Genomic DNA, 13,363 nt, shown 5'->3' on the forward strand with positions numbered 1-13,363 from the left:
CCCACATCCTGGCTGTCAGCACTGCCTGCACTCGCTCGCTGGGCCGTGGCAGGGCCAACGCTTCCACTGCCCAGCAGGTGTCTATGTGGTGCTCCCCTGTCTATCCCTGGATGACACCACCCATCAACCGAGTGCCAGCTGAGTGGCTTCTGAGCAGCATTTCTTACCACTTCCCGCTCTCCCACACACAGACGTTCTACATCCCTCTCCCCCCAGCATTCCTGTTCTCAGCACTTCCCACGACTCAGCAACGTGTTTTTGCATCATTATTAGATTAACACCTATCTTCCCGGTGGATGGCTGCCTCTCAATATTTATTTTCCTCTTTTAACAGGATGGCTGGCATGGTTCAGGGGTTGAGCATCGACCTATGAACCAGGAGGTCACAGTTTGATTCCTGGTCAGGGCACATGCCCGGGTTGCAGGCTTGATCCCAAGTAAGGGGTGTGCAGGAGGCAGCTGATCAATGGTTCTCTCTTATCACTGATGTTTCTATCTCTCTCTCCCTTCCTCTCTGAAATCAATAAAAAAAAAAATATTTTTTAAAAATTAAAAAAGGAAAGAACCTTAGCTTTTATCTGGGCACATTGTTACCCACCTACCAAGTCTACATTTCCCACTTTTACCTGAGGCTGGATGTGTGCTCTGGCCCGTGACATGTGTCCTTGCCTCTCCCCGCCCCACTTCCTTTTTGCTGGCAGATGGAGTTTGGGAAGCCCGTGTGGACCACGAGCTGGAAGTCATAAGCCTGAAATGTAGCAGCAGAAGGAAATGAGCCCAGGTCCCCGGTGATACCAAAACAGCTTCCTCACCAGACTTGGATTGTCCAATTCCAGCCTCCTCTTCATTTGAGAGAAATAAACCTCCAGCCTGCTCAGGCTCTTTTGTTGCCGTGAATCTGTACTGAGTGGATATACATCATCTTGAAGGAGAGACGGATCCTGGAGGCCATCTCACATCTGCTCTGGGGAGGGGAGGGGCACAGGCAAGAGGCTAGGTCCTCAGGTTTGGGTCTTTAACCTGCCCTAGATGTTGGATCTGTTTTACAGACTCACACACTTTTGGTGAAGATCTCTTTCCCCTCTTTGAAAAGCCAAAATTCCACCTTGTTTCTTACCGTAGCCGGCTTGTAAATTAGGTCATGAAATTCCATGAGCCAGCTTTTTAGAATCCATGTGAGCTAAGATTCTCAGATCTAGGTTACATGCTAATTTGCTGTAACTGTAGCTTCATGACATGAATCAATGAATTACAAAGAGAATACCTTATATGAAACTAGAGGCCCATTGCACAAAAAATGTTCACAATAGTCCTTCCTTCCCCTGGTTTCTGGCACTGGTTTTCCTCTGGCACCTGGGACCCAGGCCTTCACTCTGGTTGTCGCCTTCTGCCTTCCGCCTTTGCTCCAGCTGGAGTCTGCCATCTTCATCTTCGCTGCAGTCGGAGTGCCGCTCCTGTAGATCCCTTTGCCCCTCGCCCTCCCTCTCATAGCAGGTGTCCTGCGCTGCTCAGCTGCTCCACACCAGGAGTGGCTGGGCAGCAGGGGCCGCTGTCATCTTTGTCCTTCTAATTTGCATATTCCCTCCTGATTGGTGGGTGTCGTGGAGGTATGGCTAATTTGCATCTTTCTCTTTTATTAGTGTAGATGTGCCCTGCAGATCACCAAGATCCTGGCATCCCCATGAGAAAGCTGGCATCCAGTGAGGCACAGGCCTTACCCAAGACAAGGCTCACGAACACTTCAGGTCAATCTGAAGTCAGCATAGCACGATGCCCACAGAGCTGTCACCAGTGGGTTTACCTCCATTTCTGATGCTAATGAAAAACAGAATTAGTGCTTTAGGTTACATCAGGGGTCAGTGGACCCAATCTAGCTAGCACCTATATGTATAAATAAAGTTTTATTGGAACACAATCTTGCCTCTCATGTGTCTGTTATCTTTGGGACTTTAATGCAAGTAGTTGCAATAGAGACCATGTGGCCCACAAATCCAAAAATCTTTACGACAGGCATTTTAGAGTAAAGGTTGGCTCTCCTCTGATTTGAACGTCTTCCTTGGCCAGTTTTTAAAAAGTTACTCATTGTGAAAAAATAGAATGTTCTCTGAGCAGCACACTTGTGGGTTTAGAGCCCCGCCCTGCGGGGCCCCAACCTCTGCTGATCTGGAACCTCTCTGGCCCCTCTGCAGAGAGGGAGGAGCACTGGCCTTCACCCTTTGAGGCTGGGTCCTCCCCGTGGTCCCCCACAAGCAGGGGTGCTGGTGCCCAGGGCACAGGAACGTCTCCCTACCTGACCCCATCACTGCCTCATCCCTTTCTGCGTCCACACCAGGCTCCTGTGGAGGTGGGACTCATTTCTGCTGGAGAGTCAGCTGTGTGGCCTCCTGTGGGGCCATCGGGAAGGAGTCTGTGTCCCGCTGCTCAGCTCCACTCTTCCCTGCAGGCTGACCTCCCGCCAGACCCCCAGCACTGCCGCCTGGGAGGGTCTTATGGAAGCCCCTTTCCTTTCACACCCTCCTCCTCATGCTCCACACGAGTTTTCTGTGAACTGTCCCTGCCTGGGTGCTCCCTCCACTCCCTCTTCAGAGAGGAGGGCAGGATGTGGGGGAGCTCACCCACCTACAGCTGCTCTTCCCTGCGGTTCCTGCAATCAGACCCTCATCGCCAGGAGCTCCACTCCCCTGATCGTCCACCAGACACCCCCACACGGATGAGGGAGGAATCTGTATTGCTCCCATTAGCATATCTTTGTAGGAAGCCCTAATCCTAAGGATGGATTTGCTCCCTCCTGTCCTGGGAGATGCCTCACAGCTTCCCCACAGCAGCTGGAGCCCAGAGGCAGCCCACCGGGTTCCTGCTGCCCTGCCCAGGGGACCCCGTGTACTCTGCGGGCAGCTGAGGCTCTGCCTGTCCCTGAGCATTTTACCCTCAGAGGCTGCCGGTACGAAGTGAGCCGTTGGCACTGGCCACCCTGACGGTTTTCGCTTGGCCCAGTTTCTCTTGAGCCTCCACTTTGGGAAAGGCTTGCCATGAGCCTTCCAAGTCAGGAGAACGGCCTTGTTACCTTCCTATGCCCAGGCCCACTCTTCTCAGGCGTGCCAGCCACTGCCAGTCCCTGACGCAGCCTGTGGCCCTGCAGAGAGGAGAAGCCAGCTCTGGAAGTCACTGGGCATTCAGAGTCCCTGGAATTATCGCTGAACATGAAGGAAAATGTGTGATGATGATGATGAAGAAGAAGAGTACAGCTGGCATTTGTTAAACATCTGCCATGTCACACTTCACATACGTTCTGTCACCTGACCTGCAAAACAGCTTTATGGTGTGGGAGCCAGAGTTACCCCATCTTCCAGGACTGACTCCGATGTGAGTGATCTGACTGCGGACCACTTGTCACCTCCTGCATGGTGCCTGCTGGCCCCCGGCCCTCGGCCCCCAGCCGCTCTCCCAGATGGTCCTTCAGGTTTCCAAAGCCTATGGCAGTGGGAAGGGGGGGATGTTGAAGAGGGTAAAGGGGGCCAAATAGATGGTGAGGAAAGAAGACTAAATTTTAGGTGGTGAGCACACAATGCAATATTCAGAAGATGTATGATAGAATTATACACTTGAAATTTACATAATCTCCTTAGTCAATGTCATCCTAATAAATTTAATTTAAGGAAAAAAATAACTTTAATCTGGCAGTTCTACCTTTTGGAATTTTTTTCAAACAAAATAATGAAAAAGTGTGGGCAAAGCTGTCTGTATAAGAGTGTTCATAATTTTTTTTTTTTAATAAAAGAGAAAATTAAAAATAACCTGAGTATCCAACAATAGGAGATTAAGTAAATTATAGAAGAGATGATAGATGATCACAAAACCATTAACAATTATGATGTTGAAAAATATTTATGGGAATGGGATACTGTTTATATTGTGAAATGAAAGCATCTATAATAATAAAAGCATCATATGCTAATTAGACCAGCTGTCCTTCCAGAGGACCTTCTGGATGAAGCTAGGGCTTCAAGGGCCAAGGCAAGCCACAGGGGCTGTGAGGGCCAAGGCAAGCAGCTGCAGCTTCGAGGGCTGAGCTCCTTGCACGAATTTTGTGCATTAGGCCTCTAGTTAAATTATAAAACAGTGTTTTATAAGATGCTCAACAAAAATATTAAAAATACTAGAAAAACTCCAAAAATTGTTACCATTGGTTGTCTCTAATGGTGGTGTTTTAGTACTCTTTAAAAAAATGAAATTCTATATTTTTCAAGTTTTCCTCAATTATAATTGGGGAAAAAATCAACAAAAAAACTCTGTTTATATACATAGATGTCCATTCACAAATCTCACACCAAAAGAGATTTGCTATATCTCTCACCTTTACTTCTTTAATGTCATCACATTGCATGGAAAATGGGACTCTGGATTCTAAGTGACAATTTTCTTTCTTTTCTTTTTTTCCCCTCAGCTCTGAAAAAATCAAAATAGATTCTTATTGTATAAAATAACTTTAGAGTTGGGGTTGAATAATAAAATCAAATAGCCTCCAGCACCAAGAACACATAATGTACCATCTATTCTGGTCTAAGTCTGCCAGAAACAGTTACTCAAGGCAAGCTTAGTCTATTTATACAAAGCGTAGTGTATGCAAAAGGAGAGAAACAGTTCAGAAGAAATATGCATGCAACTGTTTACAATGTCCCTGGTTCTCAAATGTTTATTTCAAAAATAAATATTAATGCCACCAAGCTGGATTTCATGAGGAAGAGCTATAATAACAAATGTTTGGGAAGGTATCCTTTGAGACGGTTGAGCTCAAAGTACAGCTGGTGCACACACATACCCACCAACAAGAGAAGAGGAGGAGGAGGGGAAGGGAAGAAAGAGAAGGAATGGAGAGGAAAGGAGAAGGAGAAGGGAAATGGAAATAGAGAGAGAGAAGGAAGAAAAGGAGAGGAGCATAAGAAGAAACCTGAGCCAGCCTGGATGAGATGTAAGCTCTATTTCCCGAGACCTTGGATTCTTTTCAAATAGCCTCCTTCTAGCACCAACAGCATCAACACTACCTGGAGTTTGAGGAAAATGTAGAATTTTCGGCTTCACTCTAGACTTACTGGCTAAGAATCTGCCCCAAATCCCCAGATTATTCATATACACATTATATAATAGTTAGAGAAGCACTAACCTGCTCACTGTCACAAAGCCATGGCTATTCTGGATTATTTAGAAAAGATTGAGATGGTCTCCAGACCCTTTTTAGTGACCCCTAGTGGTAAACCCAAAAGATCCATATACTAAGATGATTGCATTTTGATCTCCAGTATGATTGCTTTCCAACCTTCAGCCAGTTGATCTAGGCAAGGCCTCAAGCGCTTGGAAGATTAGGACCCTAGCCAGCCATCCTGGTTCAGAAGACCTGGTATAGACAACGCAAGCTGGCAGGGTGATAGTTCTCTGCATGTCACTGCTGCTTGGTTTAAAAACCCACATTCCTGAAAGGGATTATTGTCTGTAACTGAAAAACACTGATGCCTGATTACCTTTAGGTCTCTTGCCTGGAGCCGCATCAAGATGGTCCATGTCTCACGTTACCTCATGTACTCATGTGTTGCCTCTTGGACGAGCCCTCGGTGATCTTTATTTATTTATTTATTTATTTATTTATTTATTCATTTTTAAGAAAAAGGAGGCCTTGGGGTGGGGGGGAAGACAAGAGTGGGCTAATAGAGGCTAATGGGGAAAATTTAAATGAAAATGAATAATAAATTGTTGATTTTAATATTTATTAAAAATAAAAAAGAAAGAGGCCTTGCTTTCCAGGCTGATTGATGTTCAATTAGCCACTCAATTTATATTGTGGTTTGAGTTTTATGAGAAAAGTGGGATAGTGTGGGGTCCCAGAAAGGTGAAAGAACTATCCTAGACATCACCGGGAGCATTTCCCAAAGTGCTCCATCTGCAGAATAGTAATGGAAGTTACAAAAAAGGGTTCTAAGATCAAACTGGTTTGGAAAACTCTGGATTGAACAAAGTTGGAAGGATTTTTTTTTTTTTTTTTACTGTGGTATCTCAGAGCTTTTATTTAATTTAGATGCTTTGTTGATCTCTAAAATTATTTTTCCATTGATCACACAGGCACGCACAGTTTGGGGGCATGTTTTTTCACTCTTAGGAAATCAGAACCATGGAGCCTCAGAGCTGTTAAGTATTTCACCCTCACTCATCATACTTGCAGAAGTGCACATGCCTCCTGATTTTCAATCCATTGCTCTGAGCACCATGTTATGCTACATGAGAACACTCTTTCCCAGTATTATCAATCATGGTCTCAGCCACCAAAATTTTCACTATTTCATGCTCTATGGATAACTGCAGAATTGTGGAGAACAAACCAGGAATAAAAGAAGGGAAAGAAAACCTAGAAGAGAAAGAAAAAACCGAGAAGTCAAAATGAGAACTTTGCATCAATTTGGAAGTAGGGACTTGGAAGTAAATCAACCAAATGGAAACAGATTGAGCGATGAGTCGTAATGAATTGGTCATAATGATGATTCACATCAGACCACTAATATATGGTTCAAGAAGTCCAAACTGCTGCCCCGCAATGATGGACTCCAAACATCTATTTCTTCAATTTACAAAGGAGCTGTGGACAGAGCTTCTATATATGTCACTGCTGGGTTCTTCAATACTCTTGGTGACATGTCTTTAGTGGTAGGGTCTGTGTCTTTCAAAGGAAGTCTGTCTACCATAAGTACTCTTCAAAAGAAGTCTTGGGGATTGAAACACCATGTTGTCTAGTATTTATGCCTTTTACATGAGTTAATTCCCACCAGATGATTTCAGAGCTGCCCACTATATGTTGGATTGTTATATTGTCAACTGCATTTCCCTGAGTCACCTTCCCTATGTGGTTCCAAATTAGAGTTAACCAAAAAATGATGCTGCACAAGATTTAAGAGAAAGAAGTGAAACGCAGCTATTGTGTCTTGAAGATAACCTTTGAGTGTGGCGTGGTTTGTCCTCATCCCCTCCACTCCATATCCATCTGTCCTTCCAAACTTCAGGCTCGCCTCCAGGAGCACTGCTATGGACTCACAGCGGTGAGCCTCGAAGCACTAATGGCTCTCTTCCTTTCCCAGTCTCCACACAGTAGTTGGATGTGCTTCACTTCAAGATTTCCTGCAAATTCTGACTCAGCAGGTCCAGGCTCTGTGCCAAATCGTCAATTTCCCATTCCAGACCTTGCTTCCCCATCTCTGCCCACAGTTGTGTAAGATCCAGTCTCTATATTAAATTCTTCACTCCATAATAGTGATCATGGTTTGGATTCTCTGAGCCCTGACTGATTCTCTGAGCTCAGAAGTCTGGCTCTGTGTTCTTCTGTTCAGATGGTGGTATTTCCTGTTGGGGTGCCCTGATATCAGATTCTGGTTGCACCTCACTTTTTCTTACATGGACCAGATGGTGCTTCTGCTCATCCTTCACTTTTGTTCTGAACCTACTGTCCTGGAAATGTCACCTTTAGATGCTGCTTCATCTCACAAGCCCAAGATTTATTCTATTGCTCATCCTCTCACCAATGTTTGACAAAGGTCTCTAGTAAAAAAGAAAGCTGGCAACGTAATGCTACGTTCATACTACTAAAGAATTTAAAAGCAGTTTAAAGGTATGTTCTGTGATTGAAAAATTAAAGTCAGGAGTTTGTAGTAGAAATAAAGACAATATGATGTGGTTCAAAGAGCAGTTTCTGGTTGAGACTGTGAGAATAATTATAGGTTATAGTTTAGCTTGCTTCAGGTGCTAATTTATAGCTCTTAATAATATGCAATGCTATGAACAGTTCCAGTCTTGAAGCAATGGCACGAGGCTAATTTTAAACCAGTGGTCGGCAAACTGTGGCTCACAAGCTACATGCAGCTCGTGAGCCACGGTTTACCGCTCTGTTGACTAATGAATTTGCCGACCACTCTTTTAAACATCATCCTTGAGATGATCATATGGTCATAAAATTCTTGGGATTTTGCTCTGACTTTGCCAAAGTTGCAAAGTTGCTGGGCTACAATGTTTAAGGTGGGGAAGGGAGTGTGCATACAGGTTGTTCTGTCAGTGCTGTGGGGCATGTCCCTCTGATTTCTTATTGACTAGACAATTTTACAGCTCTGAAGGGAGAGAGGTTAACTTGCAAAAAACTGATAACACTATGAAATGATTCTTGTTTGAGAGCAAGAATAAATAAATTATTTATTTACAATGCAAATTATTCCTGCTCATTAAAGCACAAATGAATTTTGTCCAGTAGAGATGCATTTTGTTTCATCTGATGGACAAGATAACCACAAATATCCCCAGACATTACATTTTATTACTTTGTAAAATCTATATATATATATAAGCTTAAGCGACCAAATGACCAGTTGACCAGTTGCTTGACACACACTGATCACCAGGGGGCATATGTGGTCAGTGTGCTCTCACAGCCAACCTCCCATGGCCAGCCATGCTCCCTAGGCTGGCCAACCTCCAGAGGTCCCTTCCTTCTGCCAGCTGACCCCTCTGATCAGCCCCGATTGCCGGCCAGGTCAAGGGACCCCATCTATGCACAAGTTTGTGCACCAGGCCTCTAGTATTACATAATTTTGCACCTATTAGCAAGTTTGTTTCAATATTCCTTTGATTGTCTGACTATATAAATCTATCCTTCAAAATTTCCTTTAAACCAAACATTTTACTGGTTCCCTCATCAATTAATGAGCTATATACAAGTATATAATTTATATTCATGTAATTTATATTTGTAGGAGAGTCATATTTTTATTTTTTTGAAAAGTATGCTGTATCAACAGCCAAATTGATAGCCATTGCTTCATTTATACTTGTTTTATGGCATTTATATCATGTTATTAAAAACCAGGTTTGAGATTCCAACTCATTGAAAAAATAATTTCAAAGGACAGCTCCCTGGCCTTCATTTCTTTTCCTGTACATTCTAAACACTTGGATGTCTTAATACCCCATCTGTCTCAATATTCCAAGTGCTATACTCATACCTAGAGAGGTTAAAGACCTCCCTGAGCTAAACTGGGCCATCTGTCTGGACTCAGCTCTCATTACACTGATGAGAACATGTAGGAACTTCTGCTGTTTGAACCTCCTAACTCTCTTAGCTCTTCCTTTATGATACAATGGTTAAGAAGAGGATATCAGGCAACCACAGCTGACATATTAAAGTAGACTCAAGAGTTAAGAAGTATCAAGGAATTTTTTTTTTTTTTTTTTTTTTTTTTTTTACCAAAACGGATAAACAAATTAAACACAGAAATTGCCCAAGGGAACCAAAACCATGGGAATTCACTTAAATTCCTCTTGCACTTTATCTTTACCTCTGTAATGCTCTTGTCACTCAATTCTTTACTAGACTAATTTGTGGTTGGACATTATCCATTCCTTTCTAAACATGTCCACAATGCCTCCCATCTCAGCTTTCTCACACTCTTTGCCCTCCCTTCTTCCACATCCTGCCCTTCTTCTCCATCCTTGAAAGTGACACGCGCGCTCTCTCTACCTTCTGGAAAGTTCTACACACACACACACACACACACACACACACACACACACACACTTGCATGCAGTCCATGATTCCTACCCATCCATCAGCTAAGACGAAATTTCTCAAGGAAGCTTTTGTAGCCACTCCAGACCAGAGCAGACTGTCCTATTTTGCACCCTCACAGACTCTGTGCCTTTTCCTTTCCAGCTCTTGTATGTGACTATTTGTCTCTCTCCCTCATTGTCAATAAAATCCGGGATCATTGTATCACTACTGTATCCCAAGGCCTGGCAGAATGCCTGGTACATAGAAGGTGTTCTTGAATGAATTAATAAGAGCTCAATGCCTATTTGTTACATGGATGAATAGATGGTTGTTTGGTCTGTTATAGTCCCTAAAAGCAAAAGAAGCTGTTAAAATAGTGTGACTCTGACTTACTGTTAATGTCTGAATAAAAGAAACCATTCAAATTTTGAACTGAGTTTGACAACGTAATGTGTTGGTGAGTTGTGGGGATCATTCCCCTATGTTTCTAGGGGGAACTGGTAAACCTCTTTGGAGGACAGTTTGGCATAAGTTTTAAAGATTACAAGATTCACATTGTAATTGGTCATACTGTTGATCAATTCCACTCACAGAAATATATTCTCTCTAAATGCTTGCACATTTATGAAATAATCTGTGTTCGCTGGTGTTTACTATAGCCTCTTACATAGCAGTAAACTATTGAAACAACTTACATGTCCAATGATAGGAGACTAATTAAATATGACTAACATATGATTAAATAATGCAGTGAAAATTCCAAGCAACGGAGTACTCTGCAACTATTTTTAAAAAGAGATGGTTTTTACATATTGACAAGGAAGTATCTCAAAGTTTGTTATATCATTCAGAGAAAGAGCTGCTAGTACAGTATGTATATGCGTGTATGTGTAGAATGCTTTGGGAAGTATCTGTAGAAGAGGGGTCATGGTAGTTGTTTGGAGAGCAAAGATATGTGGCTGAAGGGCAGGCAAGGATAGGAAAAAAGTTAATGTTTCACTGCATACACAGATTTTAAATGTCAATTTTGCACATTATCATGCATTACTTATTCCAGAAATTGACAAATACAAGTCTAAAAAATGTTTAAAATGTAATAGCTATCAATTTTGGGATTGAAAAAATGTTAGAGATCTGTAGATAAGTTTTGTTGTTTGACTTTTTCAAATCCAAATTTCCACACATGTATTCTCAATGTGTCACTGATACAAGTGGGCCCTCTTGTCATTCTTTCTCTGCCCATCTCCTCCAAAGTCTTTCCAATACCCCCAAACCCTTTTCTAATTTGGAAACAAGGGGACCCCTTATTCAGAGACCCAGAAACAGGATCACATCTGGATAAACATTGAGGCTCTTGCCACAAAATATCACCGCCCCTGCGAAACCTGCATATCCTGGCCTACTGTATTGGCCTTGACAATGCTAGTTGGCCTTGTTATGCCAATAACGTTATTTCAATTAAATTAAATGAGCATGTGACTGTGTCCTCCAAGTGTTTTCTGATACAGTTAAATGAAAAACTGTAGATTAGATTTATTTATTTTGTGATAAACCCTTTGTTTATATTGCCAGTGGCCCAGAAAATGTAGTCTCTTAAAACACACCATGACCTAAGCAACGACAAGTTGAATTACTATTTCACTTACCGTCTGAGACGTGCCACCATGTGTTTCACAGAAATAATTTTTGACAAAACTCACAAAATGATAAATTACCCCCAACAAAAATAAAAGAGAAACTTCAAGTTTCATGGTAGGAGATTGCAAACAAAGTGTTGTTTGCATCCCTGTCTCCCACATTTTCTAAAACAATGTACTTAAAACAAAAAACACCAAGAAAAGTAAAAAATGATTTTGTTTCCCTCTTGTAATTGGAAACATTTGGAGAAAGCACTTTGTCTACTCAAGCTACACATTTATGACTTAATTTTACATGAGGAATGTTACCATACCTTTTCCTCTAATTTTGCTGTAATTTCAGTTTTCACAAATGACCAGTATTATGTTACTGAAACAAATGAAGCAAGAACAATAGCATACCCGTAGATGCACACACCAACACTTCTGAATCTACTGAAGTGTTAACCTCGTCTGCAAGCTGAGGTGAAAGAAGGGGGCAAGGCTGGATGTGCTTTCTACATCCCAATCAGCAATAATAACAATTGTGTGGCCAAGTTACATGAGGACAACTTGAACTTCCGGCCATTGATGCTTGCACTACACCATCATAAAAAACAAGATTGATATGAAAACACTCTCAGAACGTCGGTACATCAAAGAATCACTCTAATTGGTTCTAAACAGGCCTCTGATGTTCTGCATCCTCCCTTTCCTTTGAATTTCATTTTATTACTATTTCAAACTGCTTTGAAAGGAGCTACACTCATGTCACCTTATCAATGAGACATACTATTTTGCTAAAAACCAACATGTATTTATATTTTTCAGAAATAATGATTTTAGAGCTGCATTAACTTTTTGAAAGCTAAAATCAATATCTTTAAAAGTTTCCAGAATTAAATCTATTTATTTCAATTTAAAGATGAATACAAATTAATTCAATATTCTTTAGCTCAATTATCCCAATAGGTTCACTAAGAAGCCATGTTTTTTTCAAATCAATTGGTCCAAGCATGCATACATACCTTCTACTGGGTGACTAATTATTCCTGGATTAAATCTTTAGTGATCAAAATCACATTAGCCATGTTTTAGGGCACCACACATTGAAGACTCAATTAGGCAATTACCCCTATGCTGTCATTGGCCCAAGATTATTTCCTGAGGAAAGTGCTGACTCTATGCAGGTCCCACCTGTGTTTGCATATGAATTGGACTCCTTCATTTCAGAATAGAATACTAATTTTGCCACCTGCTTCTATTTTTTTTTTTTTAAAGTACACAGATTCTCTCCTTACAAAGGTAAAATGTAAAATTGTTTTTAATAGCAAGAAATGGAAAAACCAAAAGACCCCACACCCAGTATGGTAGACCACATTTATTATTCTATTATTATTATTTTATTGTTTACTTAAGCATCTGTAGGTGGGCTGCCTCAAGACTAGACTGAGAGTTCAATGTCAGCTAAGACCCAGGTGCTCTCTATGTTTTCTCAAGACCTTCTCAGCTAGTTGGCTTTTCAGTCTTGTGTTTTGGCTCATGAAACTGCCCCTGCCACATTACATCCATGTTCAAGAAAAAAAAAGGAGAGAAGAGGCTACTACAGAAGACAGGGAAGAGAACTGGGGTTGGGAATAACTGTGTTACCAAGCAAAAAGTGGCTGCCTCTACAAGCAAACAGACTGCTGGGACTTCCTGGATTTTTCAGAGTACGATCTGCCTCAGGCTGTCTGTTACTCACCCACCACTGAGTGCATATGAGACTCAGGTATTCACTCCTCTAGAAGCTCTAAGATGTATCCTTAAATCCTGCTGAATCACTAGAGATCACACATTTTGCCCTTTGCAGAAACACTGCCACTTAGTTGAATGTTAGTACCGCATCTTAAATGTTCATGGAATTTCTTATACAACCCAAGCCCATGAAATCCATTATTGGGAGTTGCTGTAAAAGTGTTCTTAAGGACCATTTCCTGGCATTGCTGGCTGCTTCCAAATTAAGCCCAAGGAGATTTCTTCTAGAGCTCGATCCTGGGGAAGCTCTGCTTGCTCTGGGGGCCGTGGGTGTGCTGTCTTCTTTCTGACACAAACAGTGTGAACTGGGGGCTCGTCCACTTGGCCTTGAGTCCTGGGAAGCACGGCTCTAACTCTGGACGACAGCTAACTGGGTGGC

General features: G+C 42.2%; 1 protein-coding gene across 1 annotated transcript in view; it reads left to right on the plus strand.

Moving 5' to 3' along the window:
• Positions 1–13,280: 13,280 nt before the first annotated feature.
• Positions 13,281–13,363, plus strand: part of PTCH1 (patched 1) — a 258,590-nt gene continuing 258,507 nt past the window's right edge. Inside the window, exon 1 of the mRNA XM_084898944.1 lies at positions 13,281–13,284. The gene's annotated coding sequence lies outside the window, so the exon portion shown is untranslated. The remainder of the gene's footprint in view (positions 13,285–13,363) is intronic.

This window comes from Pipistrellus hanaki, assembly GCF_964339955.1.
Source record: "Pipistrellus hanaki genome assembly, chromosome: 11".
Classification (NCBI taxonomy): domain Eukaryota; kingdom Metazoa; phylum Chordata; class Mammalia; order Chiroptera; family Vespertilionidae; genus Pipistrellus; species Pipistrellus hanaki.